The sequence below is a fragment of the Stegostoma tigrinum genome, chromosome 5 (assembly GCF_030684315.1).
Source record: "Stegostoma tigrinum isolate sSteTig4 chromosome 5, sSteTig4.hap1, whole genome shotgun sequence".
Taxonomy (NCBI): domain Eukaryota; kingdom Metazoa; phylum Chordata; class Chondrichthyes; order Orectolobiformes; family Stegostomatidae; genus Stegostoma; species Stegostoma tigrinum.
In genome coordinates, this window is record NC_081358.1 from 109,806,121 (window position 1) to 109,823,885 (window position 17,765).

General features: G+C 42.0%; 1 non-coding gene across 1 annotated transcript; it reads left to right on the plus strand.

The window, feature by feature from the left end:
• The first annotated feature begins 15,945 nt into the window (after positions 1 to 15,945).
• On the plus strand, positions 15,946 to 16,047 carry LOC132209631 (U6 spliceosomal RNA). Its single transcript, XR_009445813.1, has one exon. It is a non-coding gene; the product is annotated as a U6 spliceosomal RNA (small nuclear RNA).
• The last annotated feature ends 1,718 nt before the right edge of the window (positions 16,048 to 17,765 follow it).

Sequence of the window (17,765 nt, forward strand, 5' to 3'; positions counted from 1 at the left end):
ACCTCTACACCTAAAGGATAACCTTCCTATCCTTGCATTCCCTCACAATAAAATGCAACATGCTATTAACTTTCGTGATTATTTGATATACCTGCGTACCAACTTTCTGTGATTCAAGCACATAGGCAGTGAGGCCTCTTTGCATCTCAAAACTCTGCAAACTCTCACCATTTAGATAACTTTTTTTAATTCTTTCTGATAAAATGGACAACTTCACACTTTTCCACGTTGTACTCCATTTGCCAGATCTTTGCCCAATTAATTAACTTATCTATATCCCTTTGTAGATTCCTTCTGTTCTCTTCACAATTCACTTTTCTGCCTGCTTTTGAGTCAACAGTAAAACTTAGCTACCATACTTACAGTACCTTTGTCAAAGCAATTTCTATGACTTGTGAATTTTTAAGACACGGCACTGACCCTAGCACATGTCTCACGTTATCCTGCCAGCTCAAAAATAACATATTTAATCCTACTCTGTGCTTCTGATAGTCAGACAATCTTCTATCCAACCTAACATGTTACCCCAGTGCCATGAGCTTTTACTTTCCTTTGATGGTCACATCGAATGCCTCTGGAAATCTAAGTACACAACGTCCATTAGCTCTCTTTTATCCACAGCACGCTATATTTCTTCAAAAGACTCATAAATGAGTTAAACATGATTTCCCTTTGACAAAACCATGTTGGGTCTACCTGATTACCATGAGCCTATCCAAGTACCTCATTATAGTGTCTGTAATAATAGCTTCTAATATTTTCCAATGATAGGCGTTCAACTAACTCGCCTGCTAGTTTCCCTGCATCTGCATCCATCTCTTTTTTGAATAAAGGAGTTACATGAGCTCTTTTCCAGTCTAATCTGATGAGTTTTGAAAAGTTAAAACAAATGCATCACTGTGAAATGGAGACTGAGATCAGATCAGCCATGATTTTACGAAAAGATAGAGCAAGCTCGAGTGGCTGACCAGCTACTCCTGCTCTAACTTCTTACATTCATATGTGCAACTATCTCACTACTTCCTTCAAGATACCAGGATGAAATCCATCAAGACCTGGGACTTGTCAAGTCATAGTTGAAACAGTGATAATGGGAACTGCAGATGCTGGAGAATCCAAGATAACAAAGTGTGGAGCTGGATGAACACAGCAGGCCAAGCAGCATCTCAGGAGCACAAAAGCTGACGTTTCAGGCCTCGACCTTTCATCAGAGAGGAAACAGTTGAAACAGTTTGATCAGTGCTACTTTCCTGGTAATTGTAATTTTATTCATTTCACATCAGCTCCTCTTTTAATTCTGATTTACAGCTATTTATAACCAGAGGGCATCATCTCTGAATAAGCATTGCCCATTTAAGACAGAGTTGTAGAGTAATTTATTTTCTCAAAGTCTAATGAATCTATGCATTCTCTACAACAGTGGACAGCAAAGCCTCCGTCACGAAGTATATTTGAGGCTGTGATAGACAGATTGTTCGTCAGTAAGGGAATCAAAGGTTATAGAGAAAAGGAAGATAAATGGAGTTGAGGTTTAACAGTTCGGCCCGGATGTCATCGAAAAGCAGAGCAGACTCAATGAGCTGAATGGCAAATTTCTGCTCCTACATCTTATGGTGTTAGTCATGGCCTACCACTGACCAGGATCTGAAAATATATCAGCCATATAAGTATTATGACCACAAGAACAGATCAGACGCAAGGAATTCTGTGGCAAGTACTTGCTTAACCAATAGTATTCAGAACAAAGCAGATTGTTTTATTGGCACCACATTTACCTACTTACACATTTACCACCTTCATTACCAGTACAGTCAGAGAGCGCAGTGATGATTCACTGCTGCAGCTCACCAAGGCTTCTTTGGTGCTTTCCAGATCCATGACCTCAATCATCTCTATTTTAAAGGTGCAGTATGAGCAATCCATAACACTGCGCACATGTTGTACAAGCTCTCTTTACTACTCCTCACGAGAAGATAGATTTTATTACCACTGTCCTTATCTTTCAGGGCAGGGAATCTAGCTGACTTGCTTGATCTACTGTGAATCCAAAAAGCCGAATGATGATCTAAAAAGAAGACGTTCTTACTTTATCGAAGATGTAGTTTACTGGATGATAGCAACTAGGTACAAAATTACATTCATATAATCAATAATGTTATGGAGATTGTAAGGAAGACCCAAATGGTAGTCTGATCCTTTTGAAACTCTAAGCCATTCACCTGCCAAGTCCATATTGCAACATCGTTGTAGGTAGTACTGAAATCATTCTTTATCAGTAGCCCTTTCAGATCCTTAATCATAAACAGCAGCAGATATATGGGAACACCACCTGCAAGTACCTCTTCAGGTCACACACCATCCTGACTTGGAATTATATAACCATTCCTTCAGTGTCATTGGGTCATCACCCTGGAATCCAGCCCCTTTTTGCATCCTGGGTGCATTTACAGTAAACGGACCGCAGCTGTTCAAGCAAGAGTCGCTAGGGCAATTAGGGATGGGCAACATATGTTGCCTTGCCAGTGATACCCACATCTAATGAAGGAACAAAAGAAAGCCTCAGCCCTTTGTTTAATTTTCATAATTAACTATTTACTGCATTAACATGCAGGTGAAAATATAGACAGATGGGACACTTCAGAAAACGAAAAAAACTGTGCGTGTGAAAAAGTTCAGGTAAAATCAAGAAAAATGTGAATGAGATGTTTTCCTAAGTTTTTTCAAAGAAGGCAAAACAAAATGATGTGTGCTGCACTGAAAAATTATGCAACATGATCTGGATAATTACTTTTGATAAATTCAAAGTGGTGAAACTCTGTGGTTGGTTTTTAAAAGAGGTTCAATTAAACTGAATATTTCAAATTGCAAACACACTTATTTGAATTGTGAGCTGAGCATCCTGATTTTCACCCTGCTGCTTCATTGATTCACCTTTGAACAATCTGTGCTTTGATTATAAAGACAGTAAAACCTTCCAATTTAGCAAAATAGCCCTTAAGGTACAATGTTCTCTTAATGCATATAACACTCATTATGAAATCCTAATTTTTTTGAAAGGATATTTAATTTTTAATTAACATCATTTTTGTTCATTAAAGTGCATTAGTACTACAACATTAGCTTTAATATAATCAATTCACTGAATTAAAACATGATTGATTGGAATGCTAAAATAGAAGCAAATATCCACGTACTGTGCTTCACAAAAATCTTTTTCCTTTAATTTTGGAATCATTAACTCTCACATTTAAAAATTCTTTTTGAACTGTCTTCACCCTGCCACTGATAGATTCAGGTCAGTAAACAGTCCCTGACTCTTATTAGCTGGAACTAAGTTGACAACTTCATTCAAAGAAGTCAACAGCTGATACAAAGAATGGCAAAATGTCAGGTACGCCCAATAGTTTCTGAGCATTTGCGAAAATATATTGTCAATCCTCCCATGTTCTTTGGCTTAACTATGTCTAATCTGGAAATGTATATTGTTCCTTAAAAGATATAGTAGAGTTGTATGTTTCAAGACTTACCCTGAAATAGCTCATCTCAATAGTCATAAACTTGATCTAAATGTTGACCACAAACTTTCAAATAGCTGGTCATACATTTCTCACTTGAAAAGCATTCAGTCAGCAATTGCTAGAGTAGTGGGATCAGATGTGTCCATCTGGCTTCCAGAGTCAACTTTTAAACAGACATTTTAATTGGTATTCAATATTTTAGCCCATCACAGGAGAAATGCTCTTCAGCTGTATAAATTAGATGCCCAATTTTTTTTTAGAGCACCATTAAAAATTTTAAAAAGGAATATGTAAATCATGCATGGTGCATGTCACTCCAATTTTCCAGATCTTTAGGGATCTAAACAGTCCAGACAGAAACTGTGGAACAACTCACACAAAATGAAAGTAAAAGATTTTTGTTCAGCAAGGACGTGTTTGGATTATGGAAAAGGCAGTGGAGAAGGTGATGAGTAGTAACCATTCAAACTCCCAAACCCCTCTTCAGTGCTAGATAAGAATTAATTGTTCCTTTAGGCGGTGCTTCTACTGCTAGACTAGTTATGCCACAAGCTGAAATTAATAATCTAGGGACATGAGCTCATACATTACCAAGGCAGTTATAGAATTTAAATTTAGTTAATTCAATACATTTAAGATTTTAAAAGTGTAGCCTCATTGAAAGTGACAATTAAACTATTGAATTGTCAGGAAAAAAAAATAGATAAACAGAAGGTGGTGGTACTGTGGAAATGATGTTGGCCTAGTGATTCAGGAACCTAGACCAATGCTTTGTGGGCAGTGGTCCAAATTCCAGTGTAGCAATGATAGAAATTTAAATTCAATAAAAGAAATCTGGAATTTAAAAAGCTGGTCTAATGGTGACCATATAACAGTTTTTTTTTATTCGTTGTTAAAACCCATTTGGTTCACTAATGTTCTTTAGAGAAGAAAACTTGCCATTCTTCACCTGACCTGGCCTACATGTGACTTACAGCAATGTGGTTGATACTTAAATTCCCTCCATGCAATTCAAGATGAGCAAAAACCAGTGATGCCCTCACAACCTGAACAAGTAAAAGCAGAAATCCTGGTGTCTTTCACGAAGGGAAGTCTGCTGATCTTATCTGATGGCCTTTATCTGATTCATTATTAACTCTTGACTTTAATGGACTGCAACTGTTCAAGAATACGGGTTACCAACAGTTCTAAGTTGTGATGAACAATGAATGGTGTCCTTCCACCTCATTCCTTGAATAAATAAGAGGTGCTCTGGTTGAAAACGGCTGTATATTTGTTAAGTTTCAAACAGTAGGTTAAGTTTATGCTGAAAGTATTTTTACAAATTTAAAGAATGTAATCTAAACTGTATATGAAATGGTAAATTGAACAAACATTGCAATTTCTTTTCGACTTTGCCCTTTTTGTGGAACTTCCTCAAGAGAAATGATGAGACTCCTTAAATACATGTTAGACACAACATTCAATGTAACTTTTAAAAAAGAATTCTTTCGTAGGTTATGTTTTCCACCTGCATGACTCATATAACCAGCTTGGCTTCTTTATAAAAAGATTGCGTACAAATCTTGAAACCCAACAGATTACAAAGAACTGAGCTGGACCACAAGACAAAGCAATTGGACAGACAACGGCCGGAGATGCACAGATAGGGGCATTCATGCCCAGCTGGTCCATACAACTCTAATGCCTACTTCTGAAGTTGCAAACTCCCGCAGAACCAGCATTGCAAGACACGGTCAGCAATGGGTGCAACATAATGGCTAGGATCGTCAGCTGAGGATTTATGGTCACCCACATATATACCAGAATTTATGGAAGGTCAGATTCTATTTTGTATTTACCTCATGTACCTGGATGAGGATCTGTTGATCTCAGCAAATTACCTTAATAAGTCACGAGTTGGTGGTTGTGTGTTCTCTGCACATCTGACTCCCTATGGACTTTGCATTCTTCTTCGAAATGATAGCTGACTGAAGATGAATTGGGGTTAATATATTCCTCTGCAGCAATGGTCAGCTAACTGTTTAAAACATGTTGTTTTTTCTTAACATTTATGTTTTAACCCCTTTCACATTAATAAAGAAGTGTCATAAATATTGCCTCAACCATTTTGAGTTTTATCTTTCATACATTTTTAAAGAAAACACAAAACTCTCACGTGTAATGTATAATTTTACTGGTGCACTGATAGTTAATGACAGGTGCCTCTGATCCAACTTTTCAGCCTCAGGATAACACAATGTTCTTTGCATGTTCAGAAAGATCTTTGAGAAGAATCAAAAGGATCTTATCATGGACAATTTTGCGCGACCCATCTCGAAATTTTCTTTCTCCATATTTATGCAGCCTCCCCATATTGAAGATTACAATGAATGAGCAAATTTGTTGAATCAAATTTGAGTACAAGCCATGAAAGATTCCAAACTAATTGTAAAAAAATCATAACTGAATTCAGCAAAACTGGACTAAAGGCGTTGTCATTACTAAATTGTTCAGAACTCAAAAAGTGTCGGGGTTTCTTTACCTGCTGCAATCCGAAGTCATTAATCTAAATATATTTTTAAAAATTATTACTGCCCTCTTGGTAAAGTTGCACTGAGCAATCCTACGAGTTAGTTTCAACACAAATAGGCAATTATTTACTGGTCATTGTTCAATTTTCCTTATAACATAGTGTCAAGCAGGCCAGGAAGTATAGACGCTTCCATGCAGTATGTTAAATGAGAAGTGCACACCAGATGTCAAATTAGAGTAAAATTGTCATTGTGTTTGGTGAATTGGGCACCACAGTTTACAGCGTGAATTGGCTGAGTCGCAGCTCAAATACCATTTAATTTTTTTTCAGAGTTATAAATCACAGCAACATAACAATTGAATAAAATGGGCCATATAAATGAGACTGCTGAAGAAACTCAGCAGGTCTGGCAGCATCTGTAGAGAGAGTAATAGAGTTAATGTTTTGAATCCAATATGACTCTTTGTTGCCAGGTATGTAGGCAGTATGTGTCAATGACTTTTGGATTGTGTCAAATCCTATTGACTGTTTACAACAGGCAGAGCAATGACCATACTCAATTAGCCTGTGTAAACTCCATACCTTATAAACTCAAAATATAGTATCCAACATTAGATGTGATTCTGCAATTGGACACCACTTTTTAAAAAATCCTAACTGTGCGAAGAATTACACTAACAAATAATCTTAAATTACCATTTGAGTTTCATTAGAGCTCATTTGCTCTCACTAGGACCTACATATATTGACTAACAAGGACCTGAGGCTTACTGTTTGCAAACAGAAATAATGCGTCCACATATTGTACCTTTCAAACTGAACAAATATTTGGGAGACCATTATTCCCTAATACATTGCCCATGGCAACGCCTTGACAAATAAAAGTCACCTTGGCTATCTTGACTTTAAAGAAATACACAGCATCTGTTCCCTTGGGCACTGACCATGACAATGCCTCAACTAATCCAAATCTACTTGGCAACCAATCAGCATGATCTTCTTGTGCAGTATATGTTGTTGTTGCCTTAGAACATTTGATATTCTAGCATTTCTGTCCAGATAAATTCAGCATTGACAGTTCTCTTTTTATTTAATAATACTCACATTCTAACTATGAAGCAACGATTAAAATAATATTTATTTTATAAAACCCATTGAAAATAGAATTAGTAAAGACATTTGTAAGGCCACACACTCAAAGTTCAGACACACATGCACCAGTAATGTACAGTCAGAAGATAGATTAAGTGATACTTTCAAGAATTAGTTAAGAGCAATATGACACAATTCTCATTGGTTGATGACTTGAGTGGATCCAGGTTGACCTTGGTTGTCCATTTGGTTTGACTTTGAGGCAATTCAAATTGTTAATGGGCAGTTAATTTGCTTGTTGGTGTCAGCAGTGCTGAGCTGAGTTCTTTAAAATCTCTATCTCTGGTACATGGAAAGTTAATTAGCAGACACAGTTTGAACTTGACAGAGAGGGAAGTGAGAGAGAGAAAGATGGAGAGAGATGGAGGCCCACACAGAGATCTTGCCATTTCAGAATTTTCCTTCATTCACTGGTTTAGTGAAAAAACAGCTTCTTGAAATGTTTCCTCACCATCACAGCAAATGTATATCTGGGCTGGATGAGTTCCTCAGAGTGGTGTCTTTGCCCAGCCAAATTCAGCAGCTTTATTAATGACGGTCTCTCTATCATAAAGTCAGAAGTGGGGGTGGCCACTGGTGATTTCACAATGTTCGGTTCAGGTATTGAAGCAGCTTGTGTTATGTAACAGGACCTGGACAATTCCTAGGGTTGGCCAGAAAAGTTGCAAATAACATTCATGGCACACTAGTACCAGGCAACGAGCATCTCTAACTAAAGAGAATCTAACCAGATCCTCCTAACTATCAAGATCCAGTGACTATCAAATGAATTGAATGAACTCTATAAGTACTCAACTACAAGAGCAAGTCAGAGGCTAACAAATCTGTAGTGAGTATCTCACATTTGATCTCTCCGAAAGCCTCCCTGCCCTTCATAAGACATTGTGAGGGCTGTGATTACAGATCCTTCTTTAAGCACATTCTTATCTTGGCCAAATACTATAAGGCCAGAGATGTCCTGAACAATTCCTGTTGTTTTGCTTTAGGCACATCTCTCAATGTGATATACTGTATCTGCTGTTCCCGTTGTGGCCTCCTCTACATCGGGGAAACCTAACGGAGGCTTGGGGACCGCTTTGTAGAACACCTACGCTCAGTTCACAACAAGCAACTACACCTCCCAGTCTTGAACCATTTCAATTGCTCCCTTCAACTCCTCGGATGACATGTCCATCCTGGGGCTCCTGCATTCCCACAATGATGCCATCCAAAAGATGCAGGAAAAGCATCTCATGTTTCGCTTGGGAACTCTGCAGCCCAAGGATATCAATGTGGATTTCACAAGCTTCAAAATCTCCCCTCCCTCAACCACATGCGAAAACCAGCCCAGCTAGTCCCCACCTCCCTAACTATTTCTCCACCCTCAAGCCCCACCCCCATCCCTACCCACTGACCGCTTCCCGCTCCACCCCGACCTGTCCATCATCCCTGGACTGACCTATCGTCCCCTAACTCCCCAAATACACTCACTGGCTCTAACCCGGCCTCTTTGACTTATCTGTCTCCTCTCACCCTATCTTCTCCTTTATCCATCTTCTATCTGCCTCCCCCGTCTCCCTATTTATTTCAGAATCCCCTTCCCCTCCCCTATTTCTGAAGAAGGGTCCCGACCCGAAACATCAAACTTTCTTGCGCCTCTGATGTTGCTTGGCCCGCTGTGTTCATCCAGCTTCACACCGCGTTATCTCAATTCCTGATGTTTGCCTGGATGAGTACAGCACCAACAACTCTCAAGATAAAATATCACCAAGAATGACACAAAATCAATGTCTTCAACATTTCACTCTATCACCGCTGGTGCACATTGGCAGCAGTGTGTGCGAAATAAAAGATGTATTGCAACAACTCACTAAGATTCTTTAGAATAAAATTTTTGAGTGTGAGCAGCAGCGGAGGTAAGATGAACCCGGAAGACTGCAGCTAAGGTAAGGCAGTTTTTTAAAATTACTCACCGGTAGCGGGCAGCGCTGTTTTCTCTTTCACAGAAGGAGCGGGAGCAGCGGAGGAAGTGACGAGGACCAGAGGGGCAGCCGGGAAGGAAAGCAGGGACCATATATATCAGCAAGGCGGCTAAACCCGAGACTCTACAACTGTAGGGTCTCCCACCCACCCGAGACTCTACAACTGTAGGGTCTCCCACCCGCCCTCCTCCTCTAACCTAGTTAATAAGGTAAGGCTCATTCCAAACTTTCTCTATTGAATATAAGTTTGTTATTAATTTTATAGCAACTTGTACTAAGCTTTCCACTTTAGTACTGAGTGGCTGTTCAGATAAGTGGGGTATGGATGCTAGGGCAGTTGCTTGCTGCTCCTGCTGAATGTGACAGGTGGGAGACATGGCACACGTCTCCACTGGCTACATCTGCGGGAAGTGCACCCAACTCCAGCTCCTTGAAAACCGTGTTAGGGAAATGGAGCTGGAGCTGGATGAACTACGGATCATTCGGGAGGCAGAGGAGGTAACTGAGGAGTTACTGGGAGTTGGTCACTCCTAAGGCTCAGGACAAGGATAGATGGGTTTCAGTTAGGGGGAGGAAATGGGACAGACAGACAGTGCAGAGATCCCCTGTGGGCATTCCCCTCAGCAATAACTATACCATTTTGGATACTGCTGGGGGGGATGGCCTACCAGAGGAAAGCCATAGTAGTCAGTTCTCTGGCACTGAACCTGACACTGTGGCAAAGAAGGGAAGGGGGCAGAATAGAAAACGTGCTCGTGGTAGGGGGCTCGATAGTTAGGGGAATCGACAGAAGATTTTGTGGTCAGGATCGGGAGTCCCGGAAGGTATGTTGCCTCCCTAGTGCCAGGGTCTGGGACATCTCCGATCGGGTGTATAAGGCTCTAAAAGGGGAGGGCGAACAGCCAGAAATCGTGTTACATATTGGCACTAATGATATAGACAGAAAAAGGATTGAGGATATAAAAAGTGATTTCAGGGAGTAAGGATGGAAGTTGAAAAGCAGGACGAACAGAGTAGTGTTCTCTAGTTTACTACCGGTGCCACGAGATAGCGGGGCGAGGAACAGGGAGCGGGTGCAGCTTAACACGTGGCTACGCAGCTGGTGTAGGAGGGAGGGCTTCAGATATGTAGATAATTGGGATGCCTTGTGGGGAAGGTGGGACCTGTACAAGAAGGACGGGTTGCATCTGAACTGGAAGGGGACCAATGTCCTGGGTGGAAGGTTTGCTCGAGTAGTTCGAGAGGGTTTAAACTAGTATGGCAGGGGGGTGGGAACCTGAGCTGTATACCAGAGGTGAGCGTTGATGCAGGTGAGGCAGTAGCAAGAGGTAGACCAGCTAGTGGGAAGGATTTTCCTGGGAAGGAACCAAGGGATCAGCTAAAGAGTGTTTGTTTTAACGCAAGGAGTATCAGGAATAAACGTGATGAACTTAGAGCATGGATCAGTACCTGGTGCTATGATGTTGTGGCCATAGCAGAGACATGGGTTTCTCAGGGGCAGGAATGGTTGCTGGGTGTTCCAGGGCTTAGAGCATTTAAAAAGAATAGGGAGGGGGGAAAAAGAGGAGGGGGTGTAGCACTACTAATCAGAGAGGGTATCACAGCTACAGAAGCTTCCATTGTCGAGGAAGATCTGCCTACCGAGTCAGTATGGGTGGAAATTAGGAACAGCAAGGGAGTAGTCACCTCGTTAGGGGTTTACTACAGGCCCCCCCAATAGCAGCAGGGAGATTGAAGAAAGCATAGGTCGGCAGATTTTGGAAAAGTGTGGATGTAGTAGGGTTGCTGTAATGGGTGACTTTAACTTTCCCAATATTGATTGGAACCTTCTTCGAGCAGAAGATTTGAATGGAGCTGTTTTTGTAAGGTCTGTTCAGGAGGGTTTCCTAACTCAGTACATTGACAGGCCGACGAGGGGAGAGGCCATTCTAGACTTGGTGCTCGGAAACAAGCCGGGGCAGGTATCAGATCTTGTGGTGGGAGAGCATTTTGGTGATAGTGACCATAACTGGCTTACATTCTACATAGCTATGGAGAAGGAGAGGATTAGGCAAAATGGGAAGATATTTAATTGGGGAAGAAGAAACTATGATGCGATTAGACATGAGTTAGGAAGCATGGACTGGGAGCAATTGTTCCATAGTAAAGGCACTATAGACATGTGAAGACTGTTTAAGGAACAGTTGTTGCGAGTGATGAATAAATATGTCCCTCTGAGACAGGCACGAAGAGGTGAGATAAAGGAACCTTGGATGACGAGAGCGGTGGAGCTTCTCGTCAAAAGGAAGAAGGTAGCTTACATAAGTGGAGTGGAGTTCCACAGGGCTCTGTCCTTGGGCCTCTACTGTTTGTAATTTTTATTAATGACTTGGACGAGGGAATTGAAGGATGGGTCAGCAAGTTTGCAGACGACACAAAGGTCGGAGGTGTCGTTGACAGTGTAGAGGGCTGTTGTAGGCTGCAGCGGGACATTGACAGGATGCAGAGATGGGCTGAGAGGTGGCAGATGGAGTTCAACCTGGATAAATGCGAGGTGATGCATTTTGGAAGGTCGAATTTGAAAGCTGAGTACAGGATTAAGGATAGGATTCTTGGCAGCGTGGAGGAACAGAGGGATCTTGGTGTGCAGATACATAGATCCCTTAAAATGGCCACCCAAGTGGACAGGGTTGTTAAGAAAGCATATGGTGTTTTGGCTTTCATGAACAGGGGGATTGAGTTTAAGAGTCGTGAGATCTTGTTGCAGCTCTATAAAACTTTGGTTAGACCGCACTTGGAATACTGCGTCCAGTTCTGGGCGCCCTATTATAGGAAAGATGTGGATGCTTTGGAGAGGGTTCAGAGGAGGTTTACCAGGATGCTGCCTGGACTGGAGGGCTTATCTTATGAAGAGAGGTTGACTGAGCTCGGTCTCTTTTCATTGGAGAAAAGGAGGAGGAGAGGGGACCTAATTGAGGTATACAAGATAATGAGAGGCATAGATAGAGTTGATAGCCAGAGACTATTTCCCAGGGCGGAAATGGCTAGCACGAGGGGTCATAGTTTTAAGCTGGTTGGTGGAAAGTATAGAGGGGATGTCAGAGGCAGGTTCTTTACGCAGAGAGTTGTGAGAGCATGGAATGCGTTGCCAGCAGCAGTTGTGGAAGCAAGGTCATTGGGGTCATTTAAGAGACTGCTGGACATGTATATGGTCACAGAAATTTGAGGGTGCATACATGAGGATCAATGGTCGGCACAACATTGTGGGCTGAAGGGCCTGTTCTGTGCTGTACTGTTCTATGTTCTATGTTCTATGTTCTATAAGGTGGAGGAAGCTAGGGTCAAGCTCAGCTCTAGAGGATTACAGGCAGGCGAGGAAGGAGCTCAAAAATGGTCTGAGGAGAGCCAGGAGGGGGCACGAGAAAGGCTTGGCAGAACGGATTAGGGAGAACACAAAGGCATTTTACACTTATGTGAGGAATAAGAGAATGGTTAAAGAAAGAGTAGGGCCGATCAGGGATAGCATAGGGAACTTGTGTGTGGAGTCTGAGGAGGTAGGGGAAGCCCTAAATGAGTATTTTGCTTCTGTCTTTACGAAAGAAACGAACTTTGTAGTGAATGAAACCTTTGAAGAGCAGGTGTGCATGCTGGAATGGATAGAGATAGACGAAGCTGATGTGCTGAAAATTTTGTCAAACATTAAGATTGACAAGTCGCCAGGCCCAGACCAGATTTGTCCTCGGCTGCTTTGGGAAACGAGAAATGCAATTGCTTCGCCACTTGCAAAGATCTTTGCATCCTCGCTCTCCACTGGAGTCGTACCTGAGGACTGGAGAGAGGCAAATGTAATTCCTCTCTTCAAGAAAGGAAATAGGGAAATCCCCGGCAATTACAGACCAGTAAGTCTCACGTCTGTCGTCTGCAAGGTGTTAGAAAGGATTCTGAGGGATAGGATTTATGACCATCTGGAAGAGCATGGCTTGATTAAATGCAGTCAGCACGGCTTTGTGAGGGGCAGGTCATGCCTCACAAACCTTATTGAGTTCTTTGAGGATGTGACTAGAAAAGTTGATGAGGGTCGAGCTGTGGATGTGGCGTATATGGACTTCAGCAAGGCATTTGATAAGGTTCCCCATGGTAGGCTCATTCAGAAGGTCAGGAGGAATGGGATACAGGGGAACTTAGCTGTCTGGATACAGAATTGGCTGGCCAACAGAAGACAGCGAGTGGTAGTAGAAGGAAAATATTCTGCCTGGAAGTCAGTGGTGAGTGGTGTTCCACAGGGCTCTGTCCTTGGGCCTCTACTGTTTGTAATTTTTTATTAATGACTCGGATGAGGGGATTGAAGGATGCGTCAGCAAGTTTGCAGACGACACGAAGGTTGGAGGTGTCGTTGACAGTATAGAGGGCTGTTGTAGGCTGCAGCGGGACATTGACAGGATGCAGAGATGGGCTGAGAGGTGGCAGATGGAGTTCAACCTGGATAAATGCGAGGTGATGCATTTTGGAAGGTCGAATTTGAAAGCTGAGTACAGGATTAAGGATCGGATTCTTGGCAGTGTGGAGGAACAGAGGGATCTTGGTGTGTAGATACATAGATCCCTTAAAATGGCCACCCAAGTGGACAGGGTTGTTAAGAAAGCATACGGTGTTTTGGCTTTCATTAACAGGGGATTGAGTTTAAGAGTCGTGAGATCTTGTTGCAGCTCTATAAAACTTTGGTTAGACCGCACTTGGAATACTGCGTCCAGTTCTGGTCGCCCTATTATAGGAAAGATGTGGATGCTTTGGAGAGGGTTCAGAGGAGGTTTACCAGGATGCTGCCTGGACTGGAGGGCTTATCTTATGAAGAGAGGTTGACTGAGCTCAGACTTTTTTCATTGGAGAAAAGGAGGAGAGGGGACCTAATTGAGGTTTACAAGATAATGAGAGGCATAGATAGAGTTGATAGCCAGAGACTATTTCCCAGGGCAGAAATGGCTGACACGAGGGGTCATAGTTTTAAGCTGGTTGGAGGAAAGTATAGAGGGGATGTCAGATGCGGGTTCTTTACACAGAGAGTTGTGAGAGCATGGAATGCGTTGCCAGCAGCAGTTGTGGAAACAAGGTCATTGGGGTCATTTAAGAGACTGCTGGACATGCATATGGTTACAGAAATTTGAGGGTGCATACATGAGAATCAATGGTCGGCACAACATCATGGGCTGAAGGGCCTGTTCTGTGCTGTACTGTTCTATGTTCTATGTTCTAAAATTGTGACCTCTATCACTAAGAAGGACAGAAACACCAGCACTTATAAGTCTCCTCCAGTCAAAGCACCATCTTGGCTCAAAATGGTGTTACTGTTCCTTCATTTCAATGGGAAACTTGGCCAATATTAAGTTTGCTGATATAAGACAGCACTCACTCTTTCACCTACTGCTGGAACTGCAATGTTTCTTCTGACATGTTGCATTTTCACTTCAGATTTCCAACGTTTTCTCTTTATTTGCCTTTGAATCCCGATTGCATCTATGTCAGATTTCTATTTCCAACACTAGGCAGCCTAATGATCCACCCCAACTGAGGTAAGAGAATTAGTAACAAATTATGAGCAGTTTTGGAGAAGCATCAAGTAGCAGAGCCAAAGGCAAAAGAAAGCCATTTTGATGCTTCATTTGTGAAATTTTCAGTCAAAGAAATTAAACAGAAATGAAGAGTTGAAATGACAGCATTTTTTTGCAATCTATTATCAAGTCTAGAAATGCATGAACCTGAATTATTTAATATTTGTTCACTAAATGTTGGCATCATTTGTTTCCCTTAAACTGATGTGACTTTGGTGGAAAATTAAGTGCCAGTAACATTGCTGTGGGCCTGGAGTCATATGTTGCTTAGATCAAGTAAAGATGACAGATTTCCTTCCGTAAAGGATATGAGTGAAGCAGATGGAATTTTACAACTATCAAAGTTAGCTTTAAGAGGCTAAATAATGCATTTTTTAGGCTGTGTCAGTTTTGTCATGTATGTTTCTTTCCGTAAGGCCTAGCAAGTGTTTTTTTTTTCCTTCACCTTTACTTTTATTCATTCATGGGATGTGGGCATCACTGTTTGGGCAAGCATTTATTGCACATCCCTAACTAGCTTCTTGAACCACTGCAGTCCATTTAGTCTCATTAGAGCCACAGTGCCTCTTGGGAGTTAAAACCAGCGACAATGAAGAAACAGTAATATATTTCCAAGTCAGGATGGTGAGTGAGTGGAGAGGAACTTGGAGGGAATGATGGTACAATGTATCTGCTGCCCTTGTCCTTCTAGATGCGTATAGTTGTGGGTTAATTAACTTATTAATTCATGGGTCATTAACTGCCTTTCCTGCGCCTCTAGTGTCCATCTAGTTTGATCGTAGCCCTATCTTACCCTGAACCAGACCCTTGAAAATATACTGCTGCTGGGATATCCAGAAATAGATTGGCATTCCTGGTAGCAGCACCAATCTGGACCAGCCTTGTTGCCACCTGGGATTGAAGCAGTTTTAGCCATCTAGACGGATGCCCATTATTATAAGAAGTAGATCAAAGTCCTTCTCCACTTCACCTGTGTAAGCACCATCACCTTCTCTCCAATCCCTCATGCTATAATCCCTGTCTGCTACTACTCCCGCCTCTTGCCACGACTCATGTTCTGCCACTTTCACTATTTCTGTAGCATTTTCCCTCACTAGCTGCTACTCCAAAATTCAATAGCACTAATATTGTATGCACTCTGCTCTGCCTACTTGCTCACTCAGGAAAGGTCCCCTCCCCTGCTACCTTTCCACCTCCCTTAATCCCTTACTTAGTGCTAACTTTGGCAGCACTATGCTAAAATTAGAGCGATACAGAGAAGATTGGCATAGCCCCTGTGCAAGGATGGTACAAAGTTTTCACTGAGCTCAGTGGTTAGCAATGCCACCTCACAGCTCCAGGAACCTGTGTTCAATTCCAGCCTCGGGCGACTGTCTGTGTGGAGTTTGCATGTTCTTCCCTTGTCTGCATGGGTTTTCTCTGGGTTTTCTCCCACAGCCCAAAGTTGTGCAGGTTAGGTGGATGGGAAATGCAGGATTACAGGGATAGGGTGAGAGGGTGATGTGTCAGTGTGGATTTGTTGGGTCAAATGGCTCAATGGTTTCCACATTGTAGGGATTCTATGATCTAAGATATCTGTGTCCGTCTCATTCCAGGAGAGAAGCTGCTCAAAACTAGGGCAGAAAGACTCTGGACTGATGGTAGGCTATCTGACAATTGTCTCCTCAACTGTTCTGAGGAGAGGATCCTGAATTGGAACATCCTGAGTAGCTGACTGACCATGTCCAAGCTCCTGGGTCAGCATTGGTGCTTGCCTTTAACTTACTGTACCAGGACACCCTTGTTGAAGGCCATACCCCCTGATTTGATTGAGGCCTGCTGCCAATCTTCTTGATTTTGTGTCGATGCTAAATGACACAGAGCCATGTATAAGCCTGGTATCTCTGGCTGAAGAGCAAGGCATAAAAGGCAAGGCAAGTCAGTGTAAGGCTGTACGCATCTAGCTAGGCTCGAAGTGGGTTAGTGACTAAGAATGCAAAGATACCAGCTCAGAGATGCAGATTAGCTAGCTCTAAGAGCTGAGTGCATGTCTGAAAATGCACGGTGTCCTTTTTTGCAGTATTACAATGATAGTCACTGTTGCAGCCAAGGTGTTGCTTTGAAGTGCACAAGTTTATTGTAATTGAATTGAGGATATGCCAAAGGTTTTCTTAAGAGGATGGCACATATCAGGTATCAATATTCATGAGTATGAGGAGCATGTGGCCAGTATCTATAGACTATTTCTCATGATATTGTTGCCTGGTGACTGACTTGGGTGTCTGTAGGAGCAAAGAGTGAGTTGAAGTTGCTGGGTACAATTCCATGTCATGAATTATTACAGTTTAGTTTGCTCATGATGGATAATTGGAGAGATATCTGCACAATCATGAAGTGAGATTTGCAGTTAATAAGGACATTCACAAACAATGATCCGTCTTAATAGGCCACACCTCACTTCCTAGCAAGAATGTCACCTCCGCACTTGGCACATAGTTCAACGATACTGTGTATTGTTTCCAATGCCAAGGTAAGGCTCACTGGGACTTCTGTCACAATTTTGCCACATTTGTCTCCTGAGCTAGCATTGTTCAGGCTCCTATAAGTTTACATTCAAGCCCACCTTTAGATAAGTCTTCAATTCTGGAATAGTTCGTTGAATTTTAAATTCCATATTGGGACTTGACCCTGTGTCTCAGAACTGGAGATGGTCACTGGATTAATAGTCCAGTCAAATTGCCATCAAGTCACCCCTATAAGTACCATCAATTGTCCTTTGTTTCTTGCTGTCATTTACTGCTCCCTCTGTTCCATGGACCATTTCATGGGATACAGGTCTATTGGTACTATTCAGTGCCAGCATATAAGAGACCCAACACCATTGCCTCTGGTATATCTCCTTCTCTATCAAGCATATGTTAGGTGTTGAAAATTCATTCAAGTCAAGAAGAACGATTGGTGTGACTGCATAACATTAGTTCTCTTATCTGGAAGGAGGAGAGCCTGTCAGGGTGTCTCAGAGATACCACAATTTTGACCATCTTTGAGAAATGAT